The sequence below is a fragment of the Papaver somniferum genome, unplaced genomic scaffold, assembly GCF_003573695.1.
Source record: "Papaver somniferum cultivar HN1 unplaced genomic scaffold, ASM357369v1 unplaced-scaffold_24, whole genome shotgun sequence".
Lineage (NCBI taxonomy): Eukaryota > Viridiplantae > Streptophyta > Magnoliopsida > Ranunculales > Papaveraceae > Papaver > Papaver somniferum.
This window is the reverse complement of record NW_020634374.1, coordinates 6,741,314-6,753,235: the sequence shown is the minus strand read 5'-3', so window position 1 is coordinate 6,753,235 and position 11,922 is coordinate 6,741,314. Positions and strand designations below refer to the sequence as shown.

The following is an 11,922-nucleotide window of genomic DNA, read 5'->3' as shown; positions in this document are numbered from 1 at the left end:
ATAAGATAAAATCATGGACAAAATAACCAAGATGACGAAGGAAATCAAGAGGAAGGAAGAAGAATTTTACATGTGAGAGAAACCCAAAGAAATCAACAGACAATTGGAGAAGAAATTGAAAGACATTATGCTGAACAAGCACGTTTAATCTGCGAACGTGAAAGATTGAGAGCGGAAATGGAAGAACAAGAGCTTCAGGAAACAATTCGCCAGAACAATCATGACAATCGAGAAAGAAGGCGTACACAAAACCGGAATAACGACAATCTCAATGAGGAGTATGATAGAGTAAAGAGGATGACTGAAAGACAGCGAATTGAATTGATAAGAAATGAACAAAATTATGGAGGGGAAAATGAAAGACATCATCATTTGAGAATTCAAGATAGATATGAGGAAGAGAATCGCAGAAGAAGACGAGATGAGGATAATGAAGAAGAGATGCAAAATTTCGCGAGAGAAGATAGCCGTGAACGCAGAAGAAGAGAAGCAAAATTAAAAAGACCAATGGATCAAGATTCAGGTGTAAATAAACAAATCTTGAAAGAATTAGAAGAAATGAGAGGAATGCTGAATAACAGAGGAGAAGTAGGTAGAAGACAATTGGATGAAGCAATAGAAGAAGCTGCGAAAACTCCATTTACAAGGGAAGTACAATTAGGAGGAATACCACCGAAATGAAATTTTCCCGTATTAACCAGCATTTTTTATGGAACAACTTGTGCAATTCAGCACATTAAAGCCTATGTGAGGTGCATGTTACAATGGGAAAATCATGATGCGGTATTGTGCAAATATTTCGTATCCAGCTTAACAGGAGAAGCGTTAAAATGGTTTGAAGGTTTACCAAAGAATACAATAACCTCCTTCAATCATTTGCAGACTACATTCTTTGGGGCATATATAAGTAATAATTCCTCACGACCAGGTATAAAAGATGTGTTTGGATTAAAACAAAGGATTGGCGAAAGTTTGAAACACTTGACTAAAAGATGGAGAACTATGTGTAGCGAAATGGCTGGCCGTGTAGATGAGAGATATCTCATATTATCGTTTATCAATGCTATGTTTGCAACAAACCTATTTTATGTCCAAATTTTCAGAGTCAAGAATACGATTATCATGACTGAATTGCGAGAAATTCAAGAAGAATATATTGCTCTAGAAGAACGGAAAAATGAAATGGAATCATATCCAGTTGCGAACACCAGCTCACAAACAGCGAATGCAAGCTTATTACCCAAGCTAATAAACACAATGGCGAATACTTCGCAAGTACAACACGAGAAGGTGATAAGTAACAATCAGCAGAAATTGGTAGATATGGGGAGCCGATATCAAGAAGAGTATGAAAGAGAAAGAAATTTCTACAATCGTGGAGGAAATAACAAGATTCAAAGGCTCGATCAACCGCAAGAAACTTATGGAGGTCAAATGAAAAACTATAATAAAGGACAAGGAAGTCACAAGGTAATATGGGAAGAAATCAAGATGCCACCTCTAAATGCAAGTGTGGAGAAGATATGGGAAGCTATAATCTTGATGGAAAATATACCAACATTGTGGAACATGGGAACGGAACCACCTCCAAACCACAGAAGTCATGAATTTTGTTCTTATCATCATTTTCATGGACATACCAAAAACGATTGCAGAAATGTAAAAAGAATTATTTTGAGAATGATAGATCAAGGAAAACTAAATGACTTTCTGGTAGGGCATCCGCAATCTCAACCATTACCACCACCACCAGAACATCATAAAGTGAATACGATGAAAAAGAAAGAAACATTCTTCATAGAAGTTGGTGCAAAAGCAAAAAATCTATTCTGTCACTCTATCGTACATTCATATAAGACGATTGGTAATAATCCATTGGTAATAAAATTAGAAATTAATCCAAAACCGAAAGAAGATGAGGATGATGAAGCAGAAGATTCATGGGCAATCAATAGAATTCTAGTCGATACTGGAAGCTCTGTGAACATCTTATTTTATCATGCTTATAAAACCATGGGTGGAAGAGATGATGATCTTATACCATCAACATATAAGATATATGGTTTTAATGGTACTGCTAACAAGCCTAAAGGGGAGGTTACTATGCGAATTCCATTGAAGGGAATATCTTCTGAAATCTCATTCTGTGTCGTTGATGTAGAATCACCCTACAATGCGTTAATTGGTCGACCTTGGCTACATGGGATTCTAGGTGTAGCTTCAAATTTCCACCAATGCATCAAATTCCCTCACCCCAATGGTGTAGGAATCATAAAGGGAGATTGGGTCGAAGGAAAGAGATGTTACGAAACTAAGATAGAATCTTGCGAAGGAAGAGCAAACAAGAAGGAAAACTGGCGACACAAAATCAAAGATGTACAAATAAGTGAGAGGTTGATGGTGGATACAATCGAAAGGAAAGGAGAAGAGATGTTGCTAAATTAATGCTAGCTCAGAATAAAAATGATGAACATACCACTACCAAGGAAGCAGTAGCAGAAAATAATAAAGAAGCAGAGGATGGCAAAGGTAATAAAAACAAGAAATGTATAAATGATTAAGTTGTTGCGATAATCTCGCAATGAGTAAAATTCTCAAATATACATTTGATTGAATAACAAAATTGAGATTGTGAAATTCAGATACAATATAACGATTTGCGAGACTCTCGCAGAGATAATGAATTTTACAAAAAATAATCAGAGAAGAATGACAAAATAGAAAGAGGCTAACCTTTATGGCGTATACCCTAGTTCTTGCGAAAATGTAAGACCTAAAGTACGTCATATAAGGGGGTACCTATTGCATGACTCAAGGAAAGGATACACCTCCACCGGAACTTGAGTCATGGAGATTTTGGGTCAATGAAGCCCGTCCGGGAGAGGCACCTTGGATTCTCAACTTAAGCATATGACTTAGGTTGGGCGACTAAGGTAATAAGGATTCTCCCAAGGAGTGCAGATCTGATCAAGGCGCTGAGGTACACGGTTGAGTCAAGAGTTCCAGAGACGTTTGAAGCGTACTTTGCCATTCTTGACAAGTCTTGGCTTATACTGCACTTGGCCTGAAGAAAACCCCACTTAGGGTGCAGTCTCGTAACCATAAAGCATATAGGTAAAAGGGATAAGAGACTGCGAAAACAACTGGTTGTTGTTAAGACTGGATGGGAGGAGCTAACCTTGTATGGTAGAAGTACGCCTCCTTGAAGGGGCAACCAGGGGGAAGATAAGGGCGGCACCCTCCATTAGGGAGCTGATAAGTGTCTTAAGACGCAAATGTCATGAGGCTTCTTATTCGCAAGGATATTAAGACTTGTCATATTTGTGCAACAATCCTGAAGAGGAAATAATACAAAAGAAAAGGATAAGACGAGATCAATGGGTTTTCGCATGAAAGTGCGAAGACGTCCTGCGATTTCGTCGCAAGACGGCAATGTCATAGGGCTTCATTTTTGCAAGAATATTTAGGCCTGTCATATTGTCGCAACATTCCTGAAGAGGCCATAATACAAAAGAAAAAGTTAAGGCAAGATCAATGGGTTTTTGCATGAAAGTGCAAGGACGTCCTACGATTTTGTCGCAATGACAAGAGGTGGCATAATAAGACCTTTAATTAGGAAGGCAAAATAAAACCACACGGGAATGAGGTTTTGAATAGAAACAAAATTCACTTCGCAAAAGGTTGCGAAGTTATACAATAAGAAATTTTTTATGAAATCTCTCATTTAAATTCAAATAACAGAGGCAAGTATGAGAATGTATGAAATTAGAAAATGTTATTTGTCTCCATATGAGAGATTTACTCAAAAAATTCAAGAACTAATGATTATATTGATTAAATGTATTGCAAAGAAGAATTGTTTTAATTTATGCAGGTCAAAATGAAAGAAACACAATATACATAAAGAAGAAATAAATGTACAAGTATTGCAAAGAATCAAAGAAAGAAGTAAAGACTATTTTTTGGTTAATCCTTCATTATCTTCATCAGACTTGTTTCCTTCTTCATCTGCGTCAGAATCTTCACCACCATCAGAACTTCCATCACTATCAGATTCTTCATCGCCAGCTTCACTATCAGAGATAATCAAACTGGGAGTATTCTGTGGGATTTGTTCTAAAAGACAAGGATAATCAGAATGTGGGATATTATGATCATCACAAACCATTTGGATGGTTTGATTGTGAAAATGCATAGCGTCATTCTTAAAATTCGCAACAGTGATCTTGATTTGATTCTTTAATCTAGAATACTTGTCGTTGCGAGAAGAAAGATTCTTTGCGAGTTCCTCCTTTTCAGCTTCAAGTTCTTCAATCTTTTCACGATATTTATTTTCAGAATCTGCGAACAAAAGACAATCAATTATTAACTTGGTGAAAATTCATAAGAAGCAAAAGATTAGTAAAGAAGAGTAATTAGCAACCTTCTCTGTCAGAAATCATATCTCTAATCAAGGCTGTATGTTCAACTTGGAGACTAACATTTACGCCTAAATCTTTTCTAGCATCATCTAAAATTTTCGCAGCCCAAATAAATTCATCATCACTACTTATGAGAAGACGAGAACGAATTTGATTTTCCCTTTCGCAGAGTTCAATATTCTTGCGGTTAGCTTCATCTCGCTCAAGTTGAACTTCAAGGAGAGCCTCTTGGAATTTCGCCAAATCCTTGGCACCTTAATCAGAGATACGATCCTTATCATCTATGAGACCGCTAATTTTGGTTCTTAACTCATTGGTTTTCTCTTTGGAATCAATAAGGAGACGCTTAAATCTGTTGGCTAAGCCTAAACTTGATCTATGATCAATTTCTAAGAGGCGAAATTTAGATCTAAGTTCATTTAGAGAAAGAGATGAAATTCTATCATTTGAGAAGCTATTTAAGGAATTGTTAAGACGTTCAAGAAGGGTATCATTATCCAAGGCATTAGGAAATGAGCGAGGAAGGGTAGCTTCGTCAGAAAGACCATAAATGTCTGCAAAAAGGATCATTTAAATAAGATAAAACAACAGGATGAATGAATAAAGGGAAAAGAGAAAAGTAACATACCGTAAAGGTGATTATTAGCTTGCTGAAGACTAGAGATTTTGTTCTTATAAGAAGAAGAATCAATTTCTAATTGTCTATTTTTCTCGCGAAGACCTTTAACTTCAGCTTCCAATTCTTCATTCTTTTTGCGAAATTGAAGATTCTTCTTTTCAAGATTTTCGCGTCTTCTCTCTAGATCTGAGGCAACAACAAAAGAAGCTTTTCCAGTCTATGAAAAGATATAAAAAATATTAATGTAGAAAGAAATTTTGAGTTATAACAATGAAGAAGTAAAAGGATAAAAGTATACTAGACTATTGAGAGAATGCAAGAAGTCGGGAGTCACTGATCTAGAAACTCCACGAAGAGAGCTATCACCATCTAGTAAAGGGACATCGCAAAGGGTAGCGAGAGCTTTGCAGGTATTTGCAAATTGGCTATATCCCATTCCTTGTAGAGAATCAGAAAAGAGGCCAGAAAGCTTAGTCATAGAGGATTCGGGTGGAGAATCTTCAGTTGCAACAAGATCATCGTTGTCCTCATCACCCTTGTCACTATCGAAATTTTCGTTAGGAGGAACATTTGAAGGAGAAGAAGAACGAACTTTCCTTTTCTTTAGAGGAGGACCAGTTGATTTTTCCCAGTGAAGAGCACCTTTACCTTTATCACTAATCTTCGCAACATCGGCAGATTCTTCTACTTCAGCAATAATCTTCACACACAGACATAAATAATAAATGGAAGCATGGAAGTAACAGTATACTATTTAAAATCAAAAGAAAAAGTTGAAGAAATTTTAAAATCATAAGAGAAAATTTCTTACCTCATCCGTGTAGGAGCGAAGAGCTAACAGAGTACTAGATTTCCCAGTCCTGTTATAACTATCTTTAAGTTTTTGTATCTGCGAAATGCCGCAAGATCTAGCAAGCAGAATAATAAAAATAAATAAAGAAATATAAAGTGAGTTAAATGAGAAGAAACATACCTCTTTCTCCTTTTCGGGCCAAGAGAAAACCCAAGGTTGATAAGCAGCGAGATTCGCAGGAAGAACATTTGACCCAACAATGTAGGGCCCCTTTAGCATTAAAGGAAAAACACACCATTTATCATCTTTAGATTGGCGAGGAGTTGTTTTTTTACCAGAATGCCAGTCAATATCTTGCATGAGAACTTTTTCTTCATCAATGTTATCTTTCCTTTTTAAACGAATACCCCAGCAAGTATTCTCTTTCTTCATGGATATAAGTTCGTAGTTCTCAAATAAATTCGCCACTGTATACTTCTCAGCAACTATCTCTAGGTTTGCGAACTTAGGATCCCTAAGTTCTTTGGAGTACAGAGATACTCTACCAGCACCACGATTAGCGAACTCTAGCATCAGACGAATGTAGTCCCCACTCAGTTGGAAGATGGCTCGCGAAAATCCCGAATGAGCGAGAATTTCATAAAATAAAGGAAAATCTGGGTTATAAAGAGGAATGGGGAGACCTGCGAGAATCTGACCTAGCGAAATTATGATTGATTGATCATCACAATATTGATCATAGAAAAGTTTGACAGAAAGAATTGATTTGGCATTCTCACTAGGAATGGTGGAGAGTATGAAACCTTTATCAGCAAGATCTTTTTGGACATCTTGTAAATTCTTCTCATACCTATGACCACTTGGAGCCATGTTTGAATAAAGAGTATGGGAATGTATCGAAAGTAAAAGGATTGAAGGAAGAAAAAGTTACAGCAGCAGAACTTGCATAAGAATAACAGAATTGCAGAGACGAGAGAATAAAAATAGAAGAGAAAGTAAAAATAAAAATAGAAAGAAGAGTAAGATGAATATATAAAGGAGAATTTTTTTACTCGAAGAAATAAACACCATTAAGACGAAGAGACGTGAGCGGTTGAAAAGTTGCGGTTACAGAAGACGTGTCAAGAAACAAATGGACGAAAGTATACTTGTGATAAATGCAGAATATGAAAAGATGAGCAGCTGCGGCATTTCTCATATCATTCTCTACTTTGCAGAGAAGATATGAGAAGAGGAAAGATGTAGGATCAGAATATCGCAATGATAATGTTTCAGCGAAATTATCAATGACATAGCATAACAGCGTCGCAGAACAGTTTCAGAAATGACAGAATAAATGACGTCATCTAAGATCACGAGAAAGATGTGATAGTCCTGCGAAGATTAGAGAGTTTGCGAAATTAACAAGGTTGCGAGAATATCGCAGATCATATCCGAAAATAAAGGATAGATTAGCTGTCATCCACTATGTATTTTCTTATAAATAGTCGTTCGAGTTGTAAAGAAAGGGAGAGATCTTTTTTGAGTAAGAAACAAGTAAATAGGAGAGAGAAAGTCCAGAGCAGAGATCATTCTTGACTTCTTTATCTTTCTTGTAAGAACATCCAAAGATTTATCAATAAAATTAAGAGTGTAAACCTAAAAATGAGTTGATCAACAATGAAACCATATGAGGGGTGTGGTGTAGGATTTCCTGCAACTATATAATGGCGCTAGAAACAGAGAGGAGTTGAAGATTATTCTAGAAAAAACTAAAGATTGATATTGAGATTTGTGAAAATTTAAAGTGATTGATTAAGAATTTTTCATAATTTCTTGCAATATTGTTAACATTGAAGAAATTGTTAGAAGAAGAAATACACCCGAACAACCGACTACTAATAGAAGAAGCAAAAGAATTGCTGGAAAAGAAAGAAGTGAAATGGGAGAATCTACTAGAAGTGAAATGGAAAAATCTACTAGTTAGCAACCTTCTGCACGAGTCATGTTTTTTACTAGTTTTTTTTAGGTATGTGTCCTTGTAAAAATCCCCATTCAATGCTGCATCCATCTGTACAAGTTCCTCTTGAAATTCGCCGAGCTTTCCATTGTCATCTACTTCACGTGGTCGTATCTTTTGTGGATCGGGCAATGTGACTACAGGTAACGTACATTTTGTTATCAATAAATATCAATATATGCTTGTGACTCAGTTGTAGATAAAATGATATAGCTCAATAGAAGACCGGTAAAATTAATACATAAATGTATAGAATTACCTGGGCAATCAGTTCTTGGAGTATTTCTAGAGATGACAGATTCAAAAGTACTCGCCCATGCATCGCGCTTTGTCAGAATCTCATTTAAACTGAAGATTTTCTTAACTCTTGCTGGAATTGATGTCGGATCTGGCCTTGATGGTTTATGCACGACTGAAAGGGAAGAAAAAAAACTCACATTTTTTACTCATCAATTCAATAATTTATATATAGAATAAGTCATGTAAATGAAAGAATTTTGAAGATATACAGACCAGTTCCACGTTCAATCCAGGGAGAAATCATAATAGTTGGAACACGAACACTAAGTCGATCGAACTGAAACTTGTAAGTATCGGAACCTACAAGCCCATCTGGACTAGGAACTCCAACAGTAGGAGTTGGGAAATGATCATAAAATCCACCATGTTCGTCGTACGTTATGATAAACAACATCTTCTCCCATTGTGGACTTGATCTGAGGGTCTAGTAAACATGTTTAACTATTTTTTGACCCTCCGCAACGTCATGAGAAGGGCGATCATCGTTTCCCGGAAAAAAATTTAGATCCAGAAAACGTTGTTCAATCACCGTGTAGTTTGGCAGTGTCCCCTTTTGACAATGTTTCTTGAAATCCAAATCAAATGGATGAAACTTGCCAAGGTATTTCAGTTTTCTCAGGTTCTTGTATAAATCAAATGTTATTGCACGTTTTATATGTAGGTAGAACTCCATTATTGGGGTTGTAGGGGGCTGAGTTTTTGGGGGCTTAAAAAGATATGTGTAACCAAATGGTGGATAGGGGACCTAAGGTATATGATAAAGTCAAAAATGCCCTTACCTAAATTTCACTATTCATATAATAAAAATAAAAAACCTAAATCTATAATCTATAATCTTTTCCTTCTCTTATTATTGAAAATCACGATGAAGATGATGATCATGATTTCATCATGATGAAGATGAAGATCATAAAAAGAAAAACTAAATCTATTATCTTCTCCCATCCTTGTCTTCTCATTCATAAATCATGATGAAGATGATGATCATAAAGAAAACCCAAACTATTATCTTCTCTTTCTCATTGACAGATCGTAATAAAGATGATGATCATCATAAAAAGAAAAAACTAAGAAAACCCACCATTTATTTTTGTTTTTGAATGGTTAAAAAATATGATTCGATGAATTTCGGGTAAAACAAAAACAATTTCTGAAGGAGTTTACGCTGGGAGTTCTTAAATTCCCACCCCAAAGTACATGTTTCGACTTGGTTTTCCCAACCTAAATTATTTTTTTGATTTTGTTTGGTTTCCAGAACCAGTTACGGCAGGGTGTTTCCAACCGTAAGTGTTGTTACGGCTAGGTTTTCCCAGCCGTAACTGGTTCCGGAAACCAGAAATACAATTTTGGCTGGGAGTTCTTTATTTCCCCGCCGTAAATAAAAAATACGGCTTGGAACACCATCAATTCCCAACCGTTTTTGTGTTATACGGTTGGGTCGACAAATTATCTCAGCTGAAAAAAATAAAAAACCCAGAATTTTTCCCGAATTTTTTACGGATTTGAATCTACCAAATTGTTGTTGGGAGTTTATCATAAAGTTTTCTTGCGTATTTTGATTAAGAGTTTGATCTTTTTTTCTTCATAGTTTTTCAAAAAAAAAAATTATCAAAATCATCATTCTCCATCAAAATCAAGGAAGAAAACAAAATAAAGATTTTTTTGATTTCCAATATATTAATCATTAGATTAGTCTAACCCAATCACTAATTATAATTAGGTTAGTCAAACATCATAATTAACACTAATTCACAAAAGGGTAGACATTAGAAAATGTAACACGATAGGGGATAACTTCATTTACTATTTCGTGATCTTGTAAATCCCCAAAATTCCCACCCCTTTTACAGCCCAATAATAGGATTCTTTATATATACAAATGAGAAAAGTGAACCCTAATCCATAAAATTGTATCGAGTCCAATGACCTTTGGGGAAAACTATATAGATCCTGATACTAGTCTCATTAGACAAGAAATATCCAAAAAGGCTAGCTAACATATACTCTCTTACATTCTTGACTTCCATGCATTCTTACATCTCTGCATGCATTGACATATTCTCTACAGAAAATCATTTTTTTGCACTCTCTAATCCAAAGGCCATGTTTCTCTACCTAAGTATACTAGAACATCGCTACCACGGTGGGAGGGTCGATCGAAGAAAAAATGAAACACTGCTGCGATTGGATTATAAAAAATATTTGTGCCTAAAGTGAAAGTATCACTTTTCCGGAAACAGAGGGAGTATATCATTTTATTAGTTGCAATGGAAAATTAGTTGATGCGTAAAACCAAAGTATGGCTACATAATGTTTTATGCATCCTTTGTGGTGGTTTGTATAATGGGCTATGAAATCAATTTTTGAAAATTGTGCCTAAAATGATAAACACCTCCGAATTTTTCGTAAAACTTTAAATTTGATATTATTGTTTGTACCCATCGTGTATATCTCTTTTAAAATCTTTCCAACGAGATAAAATTTGTAAAATTCCAAAGTACGGATTTTTAGATATGTTATATTCTAGTTTGGTTGTCAATTATACCCCTGAAAAAAATGATACGTAAGGAAATATAATAGAATTTGACTTGTATACCTATTTGAAAAAGCGGGGGCTAACGCCACACTCAATATTTTGCTTAGCAATCTGTATAACTCCAATATACTTTCAAGAGAATCAACTAGACAGTCAGACTTAATCTTAAGGAAAGTACATCCAAGAGTTATATCTCAATTTCTAAATTCAATATGCAATCAAACAAATAGGAATTTGCGAGCCCGATTGAATATAACAAATAACTTGGATGGTATCAAAAACCAATATCCAAGTGTCAATCAATATAATCAACAACCAAAGGTTGGATTCAGAATTGATTGAACTTACGCACAACCTGTGATATTTCAATTATATAAAAAAATATAATGCGGAAAAGAAATAACACAGACACCAGAAATTTTGTTAACAAGGAAAACGCAAATGCAGAAAATCCTGGGACCTAGTCCAGATTTGAAAACCACATTGTATTAAGCCACTAGCCTACTCTAAGTTAATTTCGGACTGAAATGTAGTTGAGCCCTAACCAATCTCACATTGATCAAGGTACAGTCGCGTTCCTTACGCCTCTAGAACCATGCTGGATTCTGCGCACTTGATTCCCTTAACTGATCTCACCCACAACTAAGAGTTGCTACGACTCAAAGTCGAAGACTTGATAAACCAATCTGTCTCACACAGAAAAGTCTATTGAATAGATAAATTTGTCTCCCACAGATAAACCTATGAGTGTTGTTCCGTCTTTTGATAAATCAAGGTGAACATGAACCAATTGATATACCGGACTTATATTCCCGGAGAACAACCTAGAAATATCAATCAACTCACAATAATGTTAATTGTATGGTAGCGAAACAAGATATTGTGGAATCACAAACGATGAGACGAAGATGTTTGTGACTACTTTTTATCTTTCCTATCGGATATTAAATCTCGAGCAAATCTTAGAGAAGATAATACTCAATCACGATAGAAAACAGCAAGATCAAAACATGCAACTACAGAGAAAATAGTTGGGTTTGGTTTCACAATCCCAATGAAGTCTTCAAGTCGTTAACCTACAGGGTTTTGGAAAAACCTAAGGTTAAAGGAGAATCGACTCTGGACGCAACTACTATCACACAGGAGGTGTGGGGATTAGGTTTCCCAGTTGATAGAGTTCTCCTTTATATAGTCTTCAAATCAGGTTTTGCAATCAATGTTACCTTGGTAACAAAGCATTCAATATTCACCGTT

The 11,922-nt window shown here is 35.6% G+C and overlaps 1 pseudogene; it reads right to left on the bottom strand.

The window, feature by feature from the left end:
- Positions 1-7,703: 7,703 nt before the first annotated feature.
- LOC113340972 lies at positions 7,704-8,805 on the bottom strand (annotated as a pseudogene).
- Positions 8,806-11,922: the final 3,117 nt, after the last annotated feature.